This window comes from Canis lupus, chromosome 9 (assembly GCF_048164855.1).
Source record: "Canis lupus baileyi chromosome 9, mCanLup2.hap1, whole genome shotgun sequence".
Taxonomy (NCBI): Eukaryota; Metazoa; Chordata; class Mammalia; order Carnivora; family Canidae; genus Canis; species Canis lupus.
The window spans coordinates 49,815,525-49,839,377 of record NC_132846.1 but is presented as its reverse complement, the minus strand read 5'-3'; the positions used below and the strand labels follow the sequence as shown (position 1 = coordinate 49,839,377).

General features: G+C 47.7%; 1 protein-coding gene and 1 non-coding gene across 2 annotated transcripts in view; both read right to left on the bottom strand.

Annotated features, from left to right (window-relative positions):
• JDP2 (Jun dimerization protein 2) overlaps positions 1–21,459 on the bottom strand; it is a 143,926-nt gene extending 122,467 nt beyond the window's left edge. The window contains exons 1-2 of the mRNA XM_072839354.1: positions 21,332–21,459; positions 1,865–1,991 (exon numbers count right to left, since the gene is read on the bottom strand). The gene's annotated coding sequence lies outside the window, so the exon portion shown is untranslated. The remainder of the gene's footprint in view (positions 1–1,864; positions 1,992–21,331) is intronic.
• On the bottom strand, positions 8,672–8,802 carry LOC140640787 (small nucleolar RNA SNORA17). The gene has a single exon (XR_012037420.1). It is a non-coding gene; the product is annotated as a small nucleolar RNA SNORA17 (small nucleolar RNA).
• Positions 21,460–23,853: the final 2,394 nt, after the last annotated feature.

The following is a 23,853-nucleotide window of genomic DNA, read 5'->3' as shown; positions in this document are numbered from 1 at the left end:
TGATACCATTGGCCTGGCTCCGGAAGGCTCATATTGGGGGGTGTCGGGAGATGAGCCTAGATGTGGATGCGGCTAGACCCCCTATGATTCTTTCTCCAGATCTCAGACAGCAGCACAGTCTCTACGTAAGTGGATTAGAATCTGAGCTTTGTCATTTACTAGTTTTGAGAGTTTGGGAAGCTTAGCTAAATCCTTTGAGCCTAAGTTTATCCATCTATAAATTGAGAAGACTGAAAATCATATCACCTACTTCACAGGGCTGCGTGGTTTCCTGAGTAAATCTGTGCTGGATCTCCCCCCTCTCCACTGATGACCCTTGCAACAGCCTGTTCCCGGTCATGGGGGTGCCTACTTCAACTGCAAATTCCTCACCCCCACGCTAGACCTACCAAGTCTGAATCTCTGCAGGTGAGGCCCAGAAGTCTGTGCTTTCAGAAAGCATTCCAGGTAGTGCTCTTGCATGTTAGAGTTGAGGGACCACTGCCCTTAAAGTTTTGATAGACAATCAAAACCTCTGCCCTGAGGAGGGATCATTGCTTGGAGGCTGGCTGGGTCTGAAGCCAAGAATCTCCAGCCTGCTGCTGATCAGGTGGCTACAGTGCCTCGGACAAAAGCCAGAGGCTTAAAAGCTCTGTATTACTTGGAGATCAGGTAACCTTACTTGGAGCCAGATCGGTTTGTAGGACTCCAGCATTCATCAGCCCTCTGTAGCCCGCCTAGATCTCTGCTGAGCTTTTTATGAGGTGTTCTCCAAGGGAGAACCTCCAGCAATGCACCTCTCCCCACCCCGCCCACCCTACACTGGTCTAGGGAGGCCCACCTCCTAGGCATGTGGTATCTGTCCCTTTTCCTTCGGGACAAGGGAATCATGGGAGATTAAGACCAGGAAGTGGGCTGCAAAACTAGACCCTGGTAAAGTAGGCTTCTGAGCATATAGAGCTGCCCAAAGGCTACAGAGGAGAGAGATACTTTCAAGCTACCTGTAGTAGTGCCCAGACCAGGCCCAGCTGCCCTCTTTGCCAGCAGCTTCCTTGCAACACATACCAATGTCACATGGCTCTCTTCCTAAGCATTGCTCCAAATCGTACATATGCTCAAGAACACACCGTGGCTCCCTATGGCTTCCTGCCCATGACTCCTGCCTCTGGCTTCAGACCCTTCCAAGTCATATTGTACCATCCATCTCCAGTCCTTTCTCCCACAACGTTCCCAACCTACTAAGCTCTTTCTTCACTCCCTTGCCACCAGAAGCCACCCGGGAGGGAGTTTAGATCAACCACATGTAGCAGATGCCACTGGTGTGCCCCCCCCCCCCCCAAACCTCCTTCCCTCGGCTGGTGCATCCATTCCCTGACACAAGGTACAAAAGGCTGGCCTTCTTGCCTCAAGGAAGCTCAAACCTGCAGTGCCATCCATGCTTCAGAGCTCTCCCTGGGGCCAGACTGAGGTTTTACTTCAATTGGACCTCATCTTTGTGTGACCTCTTCCCTTCTCCCACCCTGTCTTTCTCACTTCCTCACAGACTTTTTCTCCAGACGGAGCCCCCTCATAAATCACTTGCACAAGAATTGATGTCTTGGGCTTTGCTTCCAGGAAGCCTGAGCTAATGCTTCCAGAAAACCCAAGCTACGACTCCTGTGCCATTTGAGAAGTTACCTGAAGGCAATGATAGCTTCTAACTCTCCTTCCAGGCCGCCTATACCAGAGGTCACAGAACACAAAGGCTCATGGGCCAAATTAAGATGCTTCAATCACACCATTCGTTTCATCAACTTAGAGCACGCACTGAAAAGAAGCAAGGCAAAGAGATGGGACGGGTGAACACACTTAGGATGAGGGCAAGCAGGTAAAAGGCCTGCCCTACCTCAGTCCTGGGTCACACAACGTCCACAGATGTTGTTCTCTCTCTGCCACAGCAGCCTTCTCTCCTGCTGGTGTGGCTACGGAGGTCAGTGTTGAGGGCAAGCCCCGGGAACAGCTGAAGGTGGCACCTGAAATAAACACACAAAAGAGCTCCTATTGGGACGACTCAGGGCCAAGTACACCTGTTCACACTACAGCACCCCAAGTAAGCTGCTGAGCAGCTGTGGGTTTTAGCTAGGTTTCTTGGAGCATCACCACTGAGCGGCCAACAGAGGAGTCACATTGCTTCAATCTGGAGAAGACGTGATCCGTGCCTTATAAATATTTAAGGTTTACTTGGTCTTCTCATCCCTTGTCTATAAGTAACATTCTGATTTGATCTATATCCAGCCCATATATGTTCTATTTATTTTAACTCTGTCTAAAAAAAAAAAAAATCTCATAAGCTACTTGCTTCTATATTTAATTTCTCTCATTTTCTATAGCAAAATTGAATATTCATAAATAACATGGCAAACAAGACAGTTCCTTTCTCCAGGGTTAACCTCTCCTACCCACTGGTCGCCAGAGCTTTATGTCGCCCCAAATATAAAACTGCATCTTTCAATAACAGAGCTAGAACTTGACTCGGGTTCGACTCCGGTTTTGAGCACTGATCTGTTTGGTTCTAAATCCATTGTGCCGGGTAACATGTTGTTTAGCAACATGGCTTACCACCCCTACAGATGGTAGGGACCTGTCTTCTCTCTCTGTCTTACACACACGCACACGGACACACATGCACACACACAGTGCTTGCCCGTGGTGAGCCCTTGAAAGATGTTGTGGGGTTCAGTTGTATCCATTAGCACGTTCGAGAGAGCACAACCAGTTTGCTTTCCTGTGTCACCATCACTTGGCTTTAAAAATCCAGAGGACAGAAAGAAGCTTCCCCCTCCAGCAAAGCTATGAATGGGGTATGTGCTAAATCCTGGTTTTCATTTGCCAGATTCAGCCTGTGAATACCAGTGTCCTGATAGCTCTCCAGATTCAAGAAAGCAAACTCCTGCCCCCGTGTGACTATAAAACCAGGAGCCTCTGTCCCTTTCCAACCAGTCCACCCATCACAGCACTAAAAGCTGAGCTTTTATAGGTGAAAAGCGCTTGCCAAATTCCCAGAATAGCCGTGGCAGGAAATTGAATAACAAGGTAAAAGTGTAACCCTGTACTACACCCTTAATATTGGAAGGGAGAGGGTGGTACAATCCATTAAGAAATAAAAATCTTACTGTTGGCCAGTCTAGCTCATACACAGAGCTCTAGTTGAGGTTCATGCCACCAATTCCAATCCACACAGAACTGGAGATGAGGATTGGGAAGGACTCCCTACTCCAGGCACAACCCCTCAGCTCATACCCCAAAAGGTATGGGGTTTTTGTTCTTGCCATTCTGCATCGCACCATGTGGTCACCCTTTCCTAGTTGGTAGGAAGGCCTTTCCCCTTTATACACTTTCTCTTATTTTCTCTATAACTTAGGATGCTTTTAGATGAGGATGGGGGTGAGGATAACAACTAACATTTATTGAGTCAGACATTGGGTTCCTGAGAAGAAACTCAAAGAGTAGCATGCACGATGTGCTGCTTGGATCCATGTCCACAGAAAGGGAAGAAAAAGAAGCAGAAGTGGGCAGAGGGAGAAGCTGAGCTAAGAAGGAAGCCCAACAAAGGCTTCCATTCACCCCAGGGAGAGGTCCAGGACCTGTGTGACCTTCCAGAGTTGTCCCAAGTTGAGGCAAGGGATCTAACCATTTATACTTCCTCATAGATCAGTCATTGGATGTAGACTGCTCCCGGAAAGAGACCCTGGCCTTAGGGTAACAAGGTCATCTTCCCCTGGGACAATACTTCTAAAAGACTCCCAGTGGTTGGGGGAAATAAGTCTTCTATTCCCAAAGTGTGGACTGGGTGACACATCAGAGCCCCCACAGCAAGCACATACTACATGTCCAGTCTTGTCCTACACCCTTCACATTCTCTCACTTAATCCCCACTTAAATTAAGTGAGAGTATAGTCAACCATCCTATGAGGTAGGCACTAGAATTATCTCCTTTTTGTATGTGGAAACTGATGCACAGAGAGATTTAATAATTTGTCTGATGTCACACAGCCACGGAGACGTGGAGCCACAATTAAAACCTAGGCAGACTGACTCTGATGATCATCTGCCCACCCCCCCTCCCATGCTAGTAAAAGAAAAACCAACAAAAACTGGACAGGGATTTTTCCCAAACAACACGTAGAACAGTGTTGAGCACATCATAAGCACTCAAAATGTTGTGAATGCATGAATCGGTTCACAAGGGGAAAAATCCAATGCTATGCATTTCAAGAGCAACTGGAAGCCTGGCTCTACTTCTCTGCTCGCTGCCTTCTTCCATGTGTTGGCTTTGTCCTCAAGGTGGCTTCCATGAAGGTCATAAGATGGTCTCGGGGCTACCTGTATCTGTACTTACACCAGGAGGGGAGAGAACTTCACTTCTTTACCCATCAGAAGACTCAAGTGTCACACTTCCCAGTCTGAACTGATCACGGAGACAAAAGGATTGAGATTATGCTGATCACTAGGACAGTCAGGAACCCCCTTGATATCCCGCCCAAACCTAGGAGGCAGATATGAGTGCTAGTAGGAATTACAGAGAAGAGGAATGGATATTGAGTAGGCAATCAATGAACAACCACTGACGCTTCAACCCCTGGGCCCCAAGCCCTCGAATGCTTTGCTCCCCTCGCTAGGGTCTAGCTTTTCCTTCTCCTCATTCCCTGCTTAAATGTCCCTCGTCTACCTCCATTCTGCCACTGAGGGCTTAGAACATGGGTTACCCTCAGATCCTGTGGGAGGAGGGAAACAAGAAGAAAGCAGTCCACTGAGAGTGGGGTCTAGGCTTGGGATGTTTAAGATAATTCTTTTTTTTTTTTTTAAGATAATTCTTTACATAGCTAGATTAACCACATTGCAGAGCCTCAGATAATCCCCTGTGGCCACGTGCCATACTCTCTTCTCCCCTTCCCCTGCTTTATTTTCTTCATAGCCCTTATCTCTGTCTAGACTTCTCTTGTGTTTATATTTATTCAGTTGTTTGATGTCTTCTTTCTCCACAAGAATAGATGCTCCACAAAAGCAACTACTTTATCTCATTCATCTCTGAGTGTTTGTCACCTAAAACAGTACCTGACATAAAACAGGTGCTCAGTAGACATTTGTTGGATGGATGGATGGATGGATCGATGGATCGAAGGATGGATGGATGGATAACCACTGCCTTTGTGTTGTTATATAACAGGCTCCGTCTCCTCCTCCACTTTGAATGGCATTACCGGGATCCCTGGGTGGCGCAGCGGTTTGGCGCCTGCCTTTGACCCAGGGCGCGATCCTGGAGACCTGGGATCGAATCCCACATCGGGCTCCCGGTGCATGGAGCCTGCTTCTCCCTCTGCCTGTGTCTCTGCCTCTCTCTCTCTCACTGTGTGCCTATCATAAATAAATTAAAAAAATAAAAAAAAAATGTTTGAATGGCATTACCAAAGACCTTTTTCTGTTATCCTCAACTTCCAAGTGACAGGCCCCAGAAAGGCAAGTGAAGAAAGACAAGAGAAGAAATGCCATCCTATCTCAAATAAATCACAGTCCATCCTCATGAACCAGAGAACATCTGATCCATAGATACTTGTCATCTCTAGGTAGAGTTTAAGAGGAAACAAATCAATGAAACCATTTTGTCTGTACAGATTTCACAAGTGTGATTTTTGACAACAATCCTTCTCAATTCTTAATAATCATTAAATTGATAGCAATCACACATGCGCTGCGAGGCCAGCAATGACTGTCTCACCTCGGCTAACGTCTAACTGGAGAGTGCTGATTGTCTCAGTCAACCTGTGTTCACATGGTCCACAGGCTCTTCACCACAGAATGAGGATAATTCTGTCCTCTTCTGCATGGTGATTTGGGAGCACCAGTTAAGATAAAGAAAAAAAAAAAAAAAAAAAAGACCACATAGTTTGAAGCCAATCTCCCTGGGTTCCAATCCCAGCTCCACTTTTTACTATTGGGTGGTTTAGAGTAAGGTAATTGATGCTTCTGTGTCTCCACTTCCTTATTCATCAAATGAGGATACTATTAGTAACTACTGCTCAGGACTGTTGCAAAGATGAACAAGTGATTACATGTGAAGCACTGAGAGGAGTGCCTGGCTCATAGCGAGCACCAAGAAAGTGTTGGCTGCTGGAACGTCTGGTCTTCAGTGTTGAAGAAATCAGGCATCAGGCAAGTCTCCTTCACTTACACAACTCACTGATATACATGTGATATATGCATAACACACGTAACACATACAACATACAACACAGAATAACACATAGAAGACACCACAACACATGCACATGTACACACATAACACAGCCAAGCATTTTTCTATACTCTGTACTTGGTGGTTTCATGCAACTTTAGAGCCAGATTGCTGTGAAGACACACTCATGGTACTCATTGCTCTTCCCCATTGTATGTCAATGTGACATCATGCAATGTTACGATAAAGCAATTTACCAATTGCTCATTCAAATTGCTCCCAGAGCAAAATATTCATTACCAGTTTGTTTCAGAAGCTTCTCAGAGGGGCACCTGGGTGGCTCAGTGGTTGAGCATCTGCCTTCGGCTCAGGTCATGATCCCAGGGTCCTGGGATCGAGTCCCACATTAGGCTCCCTGCAGGGAGCCTGCTTCTCCCTCTGCCTGTGTCTCTGCCTCTCTCTCTCCCTCTCTGCGTGTCTGTCATGAATAAATAAATAAAATCTTTAAAAAGAAAGAAAGAAAAGAAGAAAAAAAGAAAAGGAAAGAAAAGAAAAGAAGAAAAGAAAAGAAAAAAAAGAAAAGAAAAGAAAAGAAGCTTTTCAGCAATAGTGTCTTCTCCAGTGTAGTGTGGTGTTCTGGTGGAGAGCTCTGGAGTCAGACATGAGTTCAAATCCTGCCATTACTACTTACCAACTGTGTGACTAGGGGCAAGCTGCTAAACTACTCTAGCTGTTAGCTAGCTAGTTTCCTCATTTTATAGATGAGGAAACAAAGAACCAAAAAGAACAAACGCTAAACAGGACTCTCATGTTGTTATCCTCAAAGATGTACCTTGCATGGTTGTTATAAGAAATGAAAAGATAAAAAAAAAAAAAAAGAAATGAAAAGATAAGGTATGAACCACATTTAGATGAGTGCTGAGCACATCCTAATATATGCTAACATAACATGTGGTGGGTAAATGGTGGTGGTGATGAATTTGAGTATTTCTTTCAGGATGAAAAAAAGTCACTCTGACTAAACTGTTAACTGTTAATGAAACCGATGGTGACTTGAGTTCCACCAGCACATTTGGGTTCCAGACCCATAAACTTTGACCCAGCATCGTTTTGTAACTGTACCATTTCCCTTCATGAAATTTGAGAGGTGATGTTTTGACATTGTTTCATTTCGTTTCATTTCCTCCTTATGGGTGGGCTTAACTTGTTTCTCAATTTAGGCCAGGCAAAAGGGAGAAGTGTTTTAAATCGCTGTGATAGCCCAAGTCGGTCCTACCTTCTGGTCCCTAAGAAGGAGCCCCAAGTTCTCTTCTCCCTCTCCCATGGTGTTTGGGCTTTTTCCAGCCCCTGTGATTGCCAAATATCATGCTTTCCTTCGTTTCCTCCAAAGCTTCCCTTTCCTCCCTTCAGCTTCCCCCCCGGGCATTTGGGTACCTTAACAAGGAGCTTTGAAATAATATCTTAGCCATATTTCACGTCCTTGTGGTGCCTTTCTGCTCACTCGGTGCTTTCAAGTCCATTCCTCATTACTGGCTGAAGGGAGACGAAAGTCCTCTCTGTGATGGCACAGCCAAGGCACAGGAGGTAAACCAGCAAACCCCAGGCATCGGCCTTCAAACAAATGCCCCTGTCTCCTGGTACAATGAGAAGGCAGTCTCTACTTGACATTTTTTTTAAGATTTTATTTATTTATTTATTTATTTATTTATTTATTTATTTATTTTTAAAGGTTTTATTTATTTATTCATGAGAGACACAGAGAGAGAGAGGCAGAGACACAGGAAGAGGGAGACGCAGGCTCCGTGCAGGTAGCCCGACGTGGGACTCGATCCCAGGCCTCCGGGATCAGACCCTGGACTGAAGGCGGCACTAAACCGCTGAGCCACCCGGGCTGCCCAAGATTTTATTTATTCATGAGAGACACAGAGAGAGAGGCAGAGACATAGAAGAGGGAGAAGCAGGCTCCCTGGAGGGAGCCTGATGCGGGACTCGATCCCAGGACCCGGGAGATCACAACCCGAGCCAAAGGCAGACACACTCAACCACTGAGCCACCCAGGTGCCCCTCTAATTGACATTTTAAATTGTGATAAAATCTAGTAACACAGAATTGACCATTTTGATCATTGTCAAGTGTACAGCTCAGTGGCATTAAGCACATTCACAGTGCTGGGCAGCCCTCACCACCATCCATCTCCACAACCCCTTTCACCTTCCCAAACTGAAACTCTGACCCATGAAGCACTAACCCCCACCTTCCCTTCCCTGACCCCTGCGAACCACCTTTCTACATCTTGTCTCTGCAAAGGTCCTGCTCTAGGTCCCTCCCTTAAGAGGACTCACACAGTGCTTGTCCTTTGGCGTGGCAGACGCTTTAGCAGCAAGATTTCTAGGAGGACATACCAGGATTCTTTCCTCCACTGCATTTGTTTTGCTAATATTGCACATTAGCCAGAAAGAATGCCTTTTTTTTTTTTAGTCAAGTGTCAGACTATTAATTATCCAGATGTTCATGGGCCAGAACACTCAGCGTAGACAAGCTTCTCTTTCTGCCACCTAATGACACAAGTGTGACACAGCAGCCACCACATCTGCAATGTCTCGGAGGGCAGAAAGGTGTCTACTCTTTACCCTAAAGTAACCTACCCTCATGGACGCGAACACCTCACAGGCCCTGCGCTGCAAAGCAGATGTTTGCTAACATTTGTTTTACGCTGAATGCTGTTCGTTCCTCTTGCCCTCCGAGTAATTACTTGACTTGCGGACATCAGCAAAAAAGAAAAGGGTGGGGGGAGAACAGGGGAGGTAGTTATGACAGGGGACACAGGAGAGGGGAGGGGAGGATCAGAGGGGAGGGAAGGGAAGGGGAGAGGAGGGGAGAAAAAAAGGAAAAGCAAAAGAGCTCCTAGAGAGGGATACAAGACATTCTCACCTCTGAGATTCCCAAAGACACACACCCCCATCCAGTGGCCTGTGTGTGTGTGTTGTTGTTGTTGTGTTGTTTTGTGTTTTTGTTTTGTTTTAGAGAACTCTGTGATCTACTTCAATTCATGTTTCACCAAGAAAGCTAAAACAGCTGCAAATCCTTTCTGCCCGGAAAGCCTTCCAGCCTTTCCAAAGGCCTCTTTGCTAGTTCAGTGGCCACTTCCCTCCCTCCCAAGCTGGCCAGCCTCTCCCAGCCCACTGCCTGGCACCCCAGGTCACCCACCCAGGTCCTGTGAGAAGGCACTACTCTCTGGAAGTGGCCCTGCCTTCTCTGGATTACCATTACTTAGAGAAGTGCAGGCCACCTTGGGCACCCCAGCCCCCCTCCCTAGGCTTCCCCCTCAGAAAACTGGCTCTGCTGCCCGCTGGTAAACGGGCTGGCTGTCACCAAGACAACGGCCTGGCCTAGAGCCTGGATGACGCCAGGCCTGACTCCCCTCCCAGCCTCACCCAAATCTGTTTGTTCAAGTTCCAGCTGCTTTTGTTGGGCTTCGTTTTGCTTGTCAGTTTGAGGCATCTCTGCTGCTGATTGGTTGCAGGGGGCTGGGCTTAGACTCCCTGGGTTACTAACCAGGAAGTCAGCTCCCTGCCCAGGCAGGAATTTCCTGGCACCCTGGGGTATTTCCCCATCACAGTAGGGAGAGCTAGAAGAGCCTTTCAGGCAAAGCAAAGCCTATAGGAAGCCGAGGTATCAGAGAATCCATTAATTCTCTGATCCTTGGGACAACTTCAATCAACGACACTCCTACTGACTCGTCTTGGTTTTCTGATGCCACACTCATGACCAAAGGCCAGCTCATTGTTTCATGAAACTGAAGAAGCAGCACACCATGTTGACAGAACAATCCAACTATGCATTAACATCAAAAATAAATAAAACCAGAGGCACCTGAGTGGCTCAGTGGCCAAGCATCTGCCTTCGGCTCAGGGTGTGATCCCAGGTCCTGGGATCGAGTCCCACATCAGGGTCCCTGCAGGGAGCCTGCTTCTCCCTCTGCCTGTCTCTGCCTCTCTCTGTGCCTCTCATGAATAAATAAATAAAATCTTTTTAAATAAATAAATAAATAAATAAATAAAACCAAGAAGAAGAAACAATTATGTGGATTTCTGAGGAACAGTGGAAGGTGAATGTAGCAATAGACATCCAAGTGAATTTTCCCCTCAACATTTGGGGTGGTTTTGCTTCTACTATTTGGATAACTCTAGAAGCAGGAATCTGGAACGTTGTTTGGGACCAATCTGAAACCACACTGACTAGCCTTTTGCCATTTCATCAGGTCATTCTCTCCCAAATAACTCATTTTAGTAACTTGCTTGGACTCCAGGGTTCCTGAGTTTATCCCCAGATTCTCTGATTTGTGGTATAAAAGGGGCTTCTCGTGTGTCACCTTTTGAAGCTGTGTCAGGTCAGTCAGCCTCAGCTCCTCGTCTATAAAACAGGGGTGAATTATGCCAGCTACCCAGGTTGTAGAATACTTAGCTTAGTCTTGGCACTTACTGAGCAATTATCATCATCGACTTCCACCGATGCCTGTTTTCTGAGGATCCTGACACTCTTTATAAAAATTACATCATTGATTCAACAAATACTTATTTAACAAATATTTACTAAGTCTCAACTGGCCAGGCGCTTTGCTAGCCACTAGTGATAAAGTGATAGAAACACACACAGTTCCAGTGCCTTGGTAGCTTCTGCACTAGTGAGAGAGACAGACACAAAAATAATCACACAAAATGTAAAATTACATCTGTGTTGTAGACCCTCCAAACCAGCCCACCTCCCAGCCAAATACCACAGAGGACATCATCAGTCTGTGCCATACTGAACAGAACTTCCTAGCTAATGCCTGTCTTAATTCCTAACTCACAAAATCTCGAGATATAATAAACTGGTTGCTGTTTTAGGTACTGTTCCCCAAAAAAATAATTTCACGTTATTAAGTGCCTAAAGCATTAAGAGAACATGAAATAGAGGGACTAAACAGCATCTTAGCCACTTTTCCTAGTTAGAAGACAAGAGTTAAGGGACGCCTGGGTGGCTCAGCAGTTTAGTGCCTGCCGTCGGCCCGGGGGGGTGATCCTGGAGCCCTGGGATGGAGTCCCAAGTCCGGCTCCCTGCGTGGAGCCTGCTTCTCCCTCTGCCTGTGTCTCTGCCTCTCTCTCTCTCTCTCTCTCTCTCTCTCTCTCTGTGTCTCTCATGAATAAATACATAAAATCTTAAAAAAAAAAAAAAGAAGAGTTAATATAAGAATGTAGAATGATTTGATCACCTAAATCCCCGAGTTTAGAGCAAAACCCAGAGATGCAAATTCTCCATCTGCAATCCTGAAGATCCAGGCGGCTCCTAATACCAAACCTTGTTTCGCTGAACAGCGCCCTCTTCTGGCTAAGGGCCCTTTCTCCAGCCAGCTACTTCCCTACTTACTGCTTTTAAAGAGATGTGTAAAATAAAAAAAATTAAAAAAAAAAAGAGAGATGTGTAGAATCGAGGTCCACCAGTCTTTCATGAACCAAGGGCTGAGTGCCAGGCCCTGGAGATACCACCTGAATCAGACATGGGCTTCCCCATCCTTATGGAGCTGATGCTCATTTGAACTTCCTAACAACTCTGAGAGTGTGGGGCAAAGTTCAGAACTCCCACTTGACAGATAAGATTTTTTTTTTTAAGATTTTATTTATTTATTCATGAGAGACACAGAGAGAGAGAGAGAGAGAGAGAGAGAGAGAGGCAGAGAGAGAAGCAGGCTCCACGCTGGGAGCCCAACATGGGACTCGATCCCAGGTCTCCAGGATCACACCCCAGGCTGGAGGCAGCGCTAAACCTCTGGGCCACCGGGGCTGCCCTTGATGGATAAGATCTTAACTGAGTCAGGATCGGCAGATAGAACTTTACTACGTTATCAAAATATTTATTTTATTTATTTATTTGACAGAGAGAGAGCACGAGCAGGGGGAGCAGCAGGCAGAGGGCAGGGGGAGAAGCAGGCTCCCCATGGAGCAAGGAGCTCGATGCAGGACTCAATTCCACAACCCTGGGATCATGACCTGAACTGAAGGTGGATGCTTAGCTGACTGAGCCACCAGGGCACCCCCATTATTGATAATTTGGGACTCGTTTTTAGGGCACAAGGAAACAAAAAAACCTCCCACTGAACATGAGATTGGGCCCAAATTCCTCACTCTCTGTAACCACACCCTGCCTCCTCGCCCTCTACTTCTTAACTTTCAGTTCCCTCCTGCTTGGGAAATCTCCTCATGGTCCCCCGAACCAAGGGCCCCCACCTGTCTATCTCTGTGGCCTCAAGTGCCTTGTCTTGCCACTTCAGCACTGCAGTGATTGCTCCAAAGCCAGTCTCAATTCTCCCTCTTTCCAAAGAGCCTCTGGCCCCCCCTGAACATCTTACCCTCCAGCATCCCTGCTACTGTAATATACATGTGGTAAGATATCCAGGCAGGAACTTTAATGTACATCCTGTCTAAGGGCATGGTCTTTGGATGGATCAGACCAACCTGGAGTTCAAATCCCAGATCTGCCACCTACTAGGCTGTGATGTCAAGAAAGTGACATCACCTTCTCAACTCTGACTTCCCCCTGGGGGCACAACATGGGTAGTAACTCCTATCTCACAAGGCTTTTCTGAAACTTAAAGAGTATGTTTCAAGCACTTGGTATATAGTAAACACTTCATATTTTGTATAAGTCCTTTAACATGTCCTATCTGGTCACCTGCTTTATTTCTTTTTTAAATATTTTATTTATTTATTCATGAGAGATACAGAGAGAGAGGCAGAGACATATGCAGAAGGAGAAGCAGGCTCCATGCAGGAAGCCCGATGTGGGACTCGATTCCAGGACCCCGGGATCATGACCTGAGCTGAAGGCAGATGATCAACCACTGAGCCATCCAGGCATTCCTTGTCACCTGCTTTAAAAGCAATCTGGCCCTCGAGGCATCTCCTACAGCCTTGGGCATGGTAGAGAGATATAACCTGGGCACTGCGGGGAGAAAAGGGCTGATACAAAAGGCCTGATGTTGAAGGCCCATGATATTTTCACAAATCCAAGGAAATGTTCTAATTTCTTTTGAAAATCAGAAGAAAAAGATTAACACACTGAAAAATTATAATATATTATATATGTTAACATATTTATCTTTATACCAATACAATCATAAAATACAATTTTCAATTAATTTTTTTAGAGGAAGGAGCCCACAGAGACCAAAAGCACCTAGGGCCCATGAAGTCTTTATGCAGCCCATATGAAGAAAGGCCTCTGCTAAAAAAATAAAAAAAGAAAAAGAAAAAGAAAAAGAAAGGCCTCTGCTAATTTAAAAAAAAAAAAAAAGGAGAAAGGGAGTGGGGGAGCAAACAGTAATGAGAGAAGAAAGTCAGTCACTAGCTAAGTGTTAGGGTCCCTCCTAGCCCTAACATCCTTCAGTTCAGGGAATTCCTTTTGCCTCAGTATGGCAGGATCCTTTACAGAGAGCAATTTTTTTTTTTAAGATTGAGTTATTTTAGAGAGAGAGAGAGTGCGCAGGCACGAGCAGGAGGAGGAGAAGAGGTAGAGGGAGAGACAATCTCCAGCAGACTCTGGGCTGGGTGCCGAGTCCAACTGGATCCCATGACCCTGAGATCAGGACCTGAGCTGAAACCAAGAGTCAGTCGCACCACCCAGGCGCCCCCAGGGTGCATTAACAGTACATTTCCTATTGCTTTCAGAATCTGTGTGCCATCTGCTTTTAGCAGAAGATCTTGTCCCCCAAGAACTTGGTGTGACTTAGAAATTCCAGTAGGCGCCCTTGATCTACTTGGTCAAGGACTGCCATGCCCGGCAGTGGCCGACAGAGGGCAGAGAGACTCAACATTCAGCCTGGGCATCACAGAGGCCCCCGGAATAGAAAGCCTCGCTGTTCAACAACTGGGGCCTGATCTGGTTGCTTGTTAGAGATGCAGAATCTTGGACCCGAGCCTAGGGAGGATCCTAGACCCCCATGATCACAATTCACATGTGAGGAAGATCCCCAGGTAATTGATATACAACATAACTTAAAGAAGCACTGATTTTAAAGGACATCTGGGTGGCTCAGGGGTTGAGCATCTGCGTTGGGCTCAGGGTAATCCTGGGATCCTGGAATCAAGCCCCACAATGGGATCCCATGGGGAGCCTGCTTCTCCCTCTGCCTATATCTCTGCTTCTCTCTCATGAATGAATGAATGAATGAATGAATGAATAAATAAATAAATAAATAAATAAAATATTTTTTTAAAAAACACTGATTTTTTTTTTAAAAGATTTTATTTAGTCATGAGAGAGAGGCAGAGACATAGGCAGAAAGAGAAGCAGGCTCCACGCAGGGAGCCGGATGTGGGATTCAATCCCAGGACTTCAGGATCATGCCCTGGGCTGAAGGCAGACGCTCAATCACTGAGCCACCCAGGGATCCCCAAGAAGCACTGATTTTAAGTCTCTAGTCTGAGAAAGAGAAGCCCACTTCCTCCAGGGAAAGGAGGATGGGAGAGGAACTGGCTAAAAGCATCCCTTCCAGTCCCCACATCTCCTGTTCCTTCAGCCAATCAGCCAGCATCAATCAAGAGGGGACTGAAGCCACAGGATGGGTGTAAAAGCATTTTACAGGTCACAAAGCATTGGGTTGCTTCTTCCATTTTGATAAATACTTATTGAGGCCCTACTATGTCCTGGGCATCAGGGATACGATAGTGAGCAAAAAAAAGACCCTCGTGGAGCTTTCAGCCTGGTGGGGATGCTACGGGAGAATCATCACACACATAACTGCAAACCTTGATGTTGCTATCATTGTTGTGGGTACCGAGGGCCAGGAGACAGTCACCAGAGGGAAGGGAGCTGGTTTATACCAAACGGTCAGGGAAGGCCTCTCTGAGGAAGTGAGCTTTTAAGCTTGCACTCTGATGCTGCCTAAAAGTTAGCCAGGCAGAGAGGAGGAGCTCCTGGCAGAGGGGAAGAGAATGTACAAAGGTCACACGACAGAGGGGAGCATCGCACTCAAGGAACTGAAAGAAGACTGGCAAGGAGTGAAGCAATGTGGGGCTCCAAGAGAGGCAGAAAGCAGCCTGGGAGGCGACTGGAGTGGAGGGTAGAGGCTCTGCATCCCCCCCTCCTTCTCCTTCCCCCCAGAGTGACTGGTGCACAGCCCTGCTACCAACATCCATGTGGACATCTCAGCCCTGCCCACAGAGTCCCATTCTCCCTGACAGCCCACTCTCTCCTCTTCTAACCCTTCCTCACCCTCCTCTCCACCAGCCACTCCTCTGCTACTCATCGACCTCTACCTTCCCCTCTCTAACATGTTCACCATTTACCATTTAAACCTGCCTGAGATCCCCCCTCCAACCATTCCAGGCAACCAGACCTCGATTTCGGGACAACTTCTTCCCCAGAAGAAACGACAATCCATACATCAAAAACCACAAGTTTACTGAGGGCTCCACGTATGGAGGGATCCTCAAGTGCTGTGCCAGCCACCACTTCACACATTTTTTCCAGCCGGTCCTGACAACTGTCTTAACTACATAACTACTATCATTTCAGTTTTATAGTTGAGGAAATTGAAGTGTCAAAAAGGTAAATAATTTTTACAGTTACACAGCTGTAAATTGGTTGAGCCAATACTACCTTCCCATTTGTCACTGGGCACTCTACTATGTGACCCTGTCTGTACTGACCAAGCAGCTGCAATTCAAAAGCCTTAAGAAGGAGGGCACCCTTGGCCCGCCCCAAAAGTACACACACAAAAAAATTAGCCGTGAAGATATTTGCAGCCTTGTCTACAATAGCAAAAAAGTATGGAACCACCTGAAGGTTATATTTCAACAATGCAGAATTGGTTAAATTGCGGGACACTTATAACTAGACTCCTATGTAACTAGCTATTAAATTTGATCACGTAGAAAAGTATGTTCATGGGACACCTGAGTGGCTCAGCGGTTGGGGGTCTGCCTTCGGCCCAGGGCGTGATCCTGGGGTCCCAGGATGGAGTCCCGTATTGGGCTCCCTGCATGGAGTCTGCTTCTCCTTCTGCCTGTGTCTCCGCCTCTTTCCGTGTGTCTCTCATGAATTATCTTTAAAAAAAAAAAAAAGGGATCCCTGGGTGGAGCAGCGGTTTGGCGCCTGCCTTTGGCCCGGGGCGCGATCCTGGAGACCCGGGATCGAGTCCCACGTCGGGCTCCCGGTGCATGGAGCCTGCTTCTCCCTCTGCCTGTATCTCTGCCTCTCTCTCTCTCTCTCTCTGTGACTGTCATAAATAAATTAAAAAAAAAGAAAGAAAGAAAAAGAAAAATATGTTCATGATCTACAGTATAGAAAAAGCAGATTACAAAACATTATTACAGCGTGACCCTATTTCCATAAAAACCACAGCATAGAAACTAGAGAGTATAAAACTAAAGTGTACAGGAAAGGTAGAATAAAAAGTAATGACAGTCATTATCTCTGTGATGAGACTACAAGTGATTTTTTATTTTTTATTTTGATTGTCTGATTTTTCAAAGCTTTCACCATGAGCATTTTTTCTTTTGGAGAGAGAGGAAAAGGAAAAAGAAAAAATCAGAAGGTATTTGAACCTTCTCATTTATTATCTTTAAAAAAAAAAAAACAAACAAACCACTCTGCTGGGAACATTTAAAAAAAAAATCTTTTCTTCTTACAAAAGCAATGGGCGCTTGCCAAAAATAAAAAATCAGAAAGTACAAACAGGCAAAAAGAACAAAAACATATTCCCTCTTCCCCGCAGACAACCAATACTAGCACCTTTGTGACTCTGCATAGGTCCTGTTTTTTTACAGACAATTTCTTTGAATTCTGCTCGAGATGCTAGTCACTGGGGCCCACCCTGTTGCCATCACGAGCCATATGAGGCTGGAAGGGGACTTACAGATTCCTGTGTGATCCCCAAACAGCCCGTAAGGCAGATTGTCCAGGTCCCAGATTGTGTCTGAGATCCCGGAATAGTGACTCCCTTAGTATAGACCCTGCCACTGGGGAGCACACAGCTTCTTGTGGGTCACAGGGCAAGAGCCATCAAGTGTGAGGACCACAAGAGTGATTCCCAGCGTGTTTGGGATTGCAACACCCTATCATTGTTGGATTTTGCAACCCTCCTTCCCCCTCTTTGAAAAGAACTCAAAGGACTACAAGCAACATTTGCATCTCCCACTTAGTACTTTTCCACACATGCAGCTGAAGGGAAGTAAGGTTAATTTGGCTTTAAGACTATCATCACCCCTCTTCCCCCCACTCCCCCACCCCTTGGAGAAGAGCCGGCACCTGTCCCAGGTGTCCTCAGACAGGTTTGGGAATGGCAGCTTCCAGGAGCTGTGCCAACAGGTTCTGCTGTGAAGGAGGCCACACCAGTCCTGGAAGTCCGGGTCACAGGGCAGGATGTCCCTGGGCCATTCACACACACACACACACACACACACACACACACACTCCACAACAACAGGTTTCCAAGGCCCACCCTGCCCACACCCTCTCTTACTAAAGTCACTTCTCCTGGGAAGGAGGTAGAAAGGCCTAGAGCTGGCATCTAGCCCCACTGCGTCCACACCCTCAGTGCACCCTTGGGCAGAAAATGTTCCTAGAGCTTGTGTGCAAGTAAAACCATTCTTCAGAGCCTGTGATATCCAGTCATGGCCCAGACCCAGGGCCTCCCCTCCACCCTGAGCTCCACGGTTGAGATGATCTCATCGCCATTCGATATGCTCACTCATTCTTGAAACTTCAAAGATTTTGGAGACCCTGTTCTCCTTTATATATGGCTCTTCTCATCAATAATAACCATCGCTTCTGTTTCTTAAGCTCCTTATATGACGGGTATTTTACCAGCGTGCAATTGGACAGCATTTTAATCTAGATACAACTATCCTCATTTCACAGATGAGAAAACCGGGGCTCCAAGAAGTAAAGTGATTTGCCCAAAGTCACGCAACTGCTGACAGGGACAAGAGTCAACTCAGGCCTGCCTGACCCTAAAGTGCATGCACTGTCCTGGAAGGCTGGGACAGAAAGGAATCGAGAGATCCTATCATGTTCCCCATCCCATTTACAAGGCACCTGAGCTGGAAAATTAATTTACAAACTGTTACATAGCACTTAGCACTTATGTGCCAGGCACTTTGCAAATATCAACTCAATTTATCCTCATCATATTGCTAAGAAGCTAGGTACTTATTTTTACAGATGAGAAAGTGACACACAGAGAGGGGAGTAAACTTGTCTGAGGCTACACAGCAGGTGGCGCAATCTGGATATAAACCTGGATCCAGAGCTTCTGCTGCCTGTCTGAACCCAGGAGTAGGGACCTCCCTCCTAATCCTTCATCCCTTGACCTTTCCACAGTGTCACCCTCCTCTGTGTCTGAGAGTCCACTCCAAACTTCCTCATCCCTCTCTGGGTGGCGGTGGTGTTCTCTTGTGAAATTGTTTGGTGGAACCACTTATTGTGCAAGGCTATATTTAATTAGGTCACTACCTAGATTCCCCCAAAGAACTAAGTTCTGGAAGGTTTGTCGAAGCGAAGGCTTAGAGTTTGCTTTTGCATAGATTAATCGGTTAATATATCAGTTAATCAGCAAGAGCTTGTTGAGAGCACTTTCTGTCCCCAGCCCTGTGCTGGGCACTACGGAGTCTATGAACATGAAGCCACAGAAAACGTGGCTCCCACCCACAGGGAAACAACGCTAATGATAGATAAGGGTGCCTTCTGTGTGTGGGTCTGTGTACAGCTGTATTTAGAAGATATACAGAACGGGAGAGTCAGAAAAGCTGTTATGAAAGAGGTAGAACTTGACATAGGGGCTGAAAAGGGGACAGGGTTTGGATAGTAGGAAGGAAAAATACAGTCCAGGCAAGAGAAACAACAGAAGTCTCTTCTGCATCCCAATTGACCAGATCCTCAGAAATACACTAGAAAGCGAAACGGCTGGGATTGGGGCACCTGGGTGGCTCAGTGGTTGAATGTCTGCCTTTGGCTCAGTTATGATCCCAGCTGTCCTGGGATCGAGTCCCACATCAGGCTCGCTGCAGGAAGGCTGCTTCTCCCTCTGCCTGTGTCTCTGCCTCTGTGTGTGTGTGTGTGTGTGTCTCATGAATAAATAAATAAAATATTTTTAAAAAGCAAGGGCTGGGATTATTTTTCTTCTGCCAAATTTTGCTCTTTGTATCAGAGCGAACAGAGTACTTCCTCTACTGCACCACTATGCTGCTTCTGCACTGGAGAAGGGCGCTGTGCCTCCCGTGTCCACCGGGGGGAGAGCCTCTGCTTCTACCGCTTTGGCCCAGACTCCTCCAATCAGCCGGTTGGGGTGACTGAGGCCAGCCGTGGGCACCAGCCTTCTCAGTCTGAGCTGCCTTCTGGCTCAGTCTAGACATCAGGGAAGAAATAGAATGTAGGATGTAAGAGAAGTTGGTTGAGACATGAGGGGAAGAGAGACAGAGACGTTCGAGAGGCATTCCCCCTCCAGAATCTAACCTCCAAGCCCCATGAAAAGACCCTCCGATGAGCAGAAAAGGGTTCCCACGGGTTCAGGCTACGCATCTTCTGCTGTTCGTTTTGGCTGAGAAAAGCTTAATTAACGCAAGGCTTGGGTAACTATGCTAGTCTAAGATGGTTTCAGGACAGCCACCTCGGGCTCCCTAGACAAGAAGCCATTCCAGCTACCTTAGGAGGAATGCTTGTGGCTTTGGAAGCACACACCTCCTGGCCAGCGCCACAGGCCCTGCTGTGGGGCTGTGGGCTGTGTGGAGCAGCAGGTGTGCCCCTGGCCTCCTTCAGGAGGCCTGCAGTCAGCATTTATTTTTATTTTTATTTTTTTTAAGATTTTACTTATTCATGAGAGAGAGAGGCAGAGACACAGGCAGAGAGAGAAGCAGGCTCCATGCAGGGACTTGATCCTGGGTCTCCAGGATCAGGCCCTGGGCGGAAGGCAGGCACCAAACGGCTGAGCCACCCAGGGATCCCCTGCAATCAGTATTTAGCTTTACTGCACACACCCCCTCATCTGAGCCAGGCAGCAGGGTCCCCAAGACACAAGAGCACAAGAGGTTAGAGGTGAGGCAGAAAGAACTCTAGTTTGAAGCCAGAAATCCTCTTTATGTCCCTAAGTGCACTAGCTGTGCAAGTTTGGATGGATGAACCAACATCTCTGAACCTTTGTTTTCCCATTTGTGAGATTAAAAAAAAGGGGGGGGCAGGATTAGGGGGAAATGTCTGACGTGCGTTCCAGCTCTGCTATTCTGGAAAACACACAGTTCTCTGGCCAAGGAAACTGAGGAATTGGAGGAGGGGGGTGAGGGGGGCGCAGGCGAGCCGCTCAAGGGTCAGCCCCAGACGCCAGTTCCGAGGCCCGAGGCCCCAGCCGCGGCCTCTGCAGCACTGCCTGCCCCACCCCCGGCCCCACGGCCCACGGCCGGGCACACACCCACGGCTCGCTCCCTCCCTCCCTCCCTCCCTCCCTCGGAGATTTCTGGAATCTCGTTGGATTCCTCCCAGGAATGCTTATTGCCCTTTACATCTGCAAATCGCTTTACATCAGCAACCCTGCTGCGCGATTATTAATCATCGCAATATTCTTCCTTCCGCCTGTAAGAGGAATTGCGGGGATCCGGATTTATGAAGGTGAAATCCGGAGGGAATGTGCCCGGGATTCATTCAATAATCAGTTGACGGAGTTCATTAAGCGCCTCCTAGGAGCAAGGCTCCAAGAGCCAAGAGCCGCACAAATGCGCCTACTGTGCACGCGGCTCAGGATTGCCGGGGCCCCCAGAGCTCCTCTGACCTCCCGGTCAGGTCAGGGACAGGGGACAGGGGGTGGGTCGGAGGGGACGGACGACCCCACACACCCTCGCCGGCCTCGCTGACACTGCGCGGGCGTTACGCTCCCTGCACCCACGCCCACAGCTCAGTTTACCAGGCCGGGCACGGGAAGGACCTTCCCAAGGTCACTCCTCCCCCAAGGGACAACACTGATCCCAGCTCCTCCGGCCCCAAAGCTCTCCGCTGCGCCACGGGCGAGATGTCAGCTTCGAGCCCATAAACATAAAACAGACTTAGGCGAGAGAGGGCTGTTTCCAGGACTTCCGGCGCCGGGCGAGGACATGGTGCTGCGAGCTCACCCACCCGGGACGGACGACACAGCCCTCGGTCTTCGTGAGCGGCCTCCCGAGTCCAGGAGCGCGGGGGACCTCCGAGCGCGTCCCATCGGCCACGCCCTCTCTAGGGGTCCCTAACGCCCTCGTCCCCCGCCCCCCACACCTGGGGTCTGCGCGCGGGAGAGGCGGGGGCGGGGGGGCGGGGGGCGCGTGACGCGGGGCCGCAGCCAGCACCCCGCGGGGGCGTGGTCGGGAACCGGGGGCGCGGCGAGGCGGGAGGCCGGCTCCCAGCCTCCTCCCCGGGCGACGCGCCGGCTGCGCCAAATATGGGCAGAACGGAAGCGGCGGCTGACGTCACGGCGCCGGGTGGGGGCCGCGCTGCGGGGCCTGTGACGGGAGGCGCTGACGGCGCCCGACGTGTCACCATGGAAACCAAACAGTAAATAGAGGACTCGCGAGCTCCTGGCAGCGCCTGACCCTGCCGGCGACCTGGCCTGGAGCGGACGGCCGGAAGCTGGGAAGGGCCAGGAGAGACCTGGGTCTGGCCGGGGGCGGGGGAGGGGGGAGGGGGGAGGGGGGGGGCGGCTGCGGGGAGCCGGCTCTCCCTCTGCCCCGGAGCCAGCAGGGGCCGGTCTGGAATAGGAAGGAGCCCTCCTGGATGGAAGCAAAGAAGCCTTCCTGTCCTTTCTGGAAGGGCTCCCATCGGCCTGCAGGGTTGCTGGGGAGCTTGGTTTCGCTTTGTCTGGTCTCACCAGCGGCTAAGAATTCAGGGATTGGAGCCGCATGACCCCGGCTCACATTCCAGCGCTGCCACCCTAGTTGGATGATCCTGAGCAGGTCACCATCCTTCTGTGCGTCGGATTATTTTTGTAAGATTCATAGCAGGACTTACCTGCTAGGGTTGTTTTCACGAGTTATTACAAATAGGAGCGTGTGTCCGTGTGTGTTTGGAAGAGTCTAGCACATGGTGAGCCAAATCAGTGCTAGCTATTTTTATTCCTGAGCAGCAAAACAGTAGCTCATCGAGTATTAGGCAACTGCTAAATCATAGTGTTGTAATGTTTTGTCTTCTCGATTCGTTTTTCAGTTTTACAGTAAGTCACTGTAAAGGAATTTTCCATCCTAAAGTTAATATTAAAGTTTAGGAGGAAAAAAAAAATAAAGTTTAGGAAAGTGTTTCCTGTGTCAACTGAGATGTGCATTTCCCAAATAAAAACATCACTCGTCTCAGTTTGCATCGCTTTACAGTATTAAGTTTCAAACACAAAAACTCCACACGGTCATATATAATAACAGAACCGAAGGAACTCCTGTTCAGTTTCTCAGTCTTTCCAATCATTGTTGCCCCCATTTTTTTCAGACCTCTTTAAACGCAGTACTGGGATGCCTGGGCTGCTCAGTGGTTCAGCATCTGCCTTTGACTCAGGTGGTGATCCCAGGTCCTGGGATCAAGTCCCGCTTCAGGCTCCCCTCAGGGAGCCTGCTTCTCCCTCTATGTCTCTGGCTCTCTCTGTGTCTCTCATGAATAAATAAATAAAATCTTTAAAAAATAAAAATAAAAAATAAACACAGTACCGTGTAGTACCATAACGCTGGAGACGGGCCTGGCACCCAAAACAATCTCAAATGACTCTGAACCATCACAGACTTACTCTTAAAGTGAAGGCATATACCTAAGTCCATGTGTTGGGGACCAACTCTTAGTATAACTGGGAGTTTACTTCCATGTAGAATACAAGGTGTTAAAGGATAAGTAATTTTTAAAATGAAGCTTACCTATGCATTATGAAAACTCAACAGCCCTCCCAGCAACTGTTCAAACAAAAGACTTTTTTCAGGAAGGAGTATTTCGTCATATCTAAAATTGGCAGTTTGTGGCATTAATAAAGCAAACCAACTTTATTTGGATTTTTTATTACTTTTAAATTCTCGGGATCCCTGGGTGGTGTAGCGGTTTGGCGCCTGCCTTTGGCCCAGGGCGCGATCCTGGAGACCCGGGATCGAATCCCACGTCGGGCTCCCGGGACATGGAGCCTGCTTCTCCCTCTGCCTATGTCTCTGCCTCTCTCTCTCTCTCTCTCTCTCTGTGACTATCATAAATAAATAAAAAATTTTTAAAAATTTAAAAAAATAAATAAATTCTCAGCAGATAATGTGACCCTTTATGGAAGACAGACCCTTGGATGACCCTAGTAATTCCTATCTCCTGGTGTCCATGCCTTTGTGGAATTCCCTTCCCTTGAGTATAGGTGGAACCTAAGACTTAGGTCTCAGCAATAGAATATAGCAAAGGTGATGGGATGTTACTCCTATGATATGTAATATGCAATGTTTATATATCTATTTCTACGTAATGGAGATCTATCTGTCTATCTTACCAGCACACACTAGTAGGTTCTCCTCACAAGCTTCACGAAGTGAGTGGCCATATTGAGGAAGCAGCCTCCATGACCTGACAGTGGCCTCTGGCCAACAGCCAGCAGAAAGTCAGGCCTTAGGTATACAATCATGAGGAAATAAAGTCTGTGACAACCAGAATGAGCTCAGAAG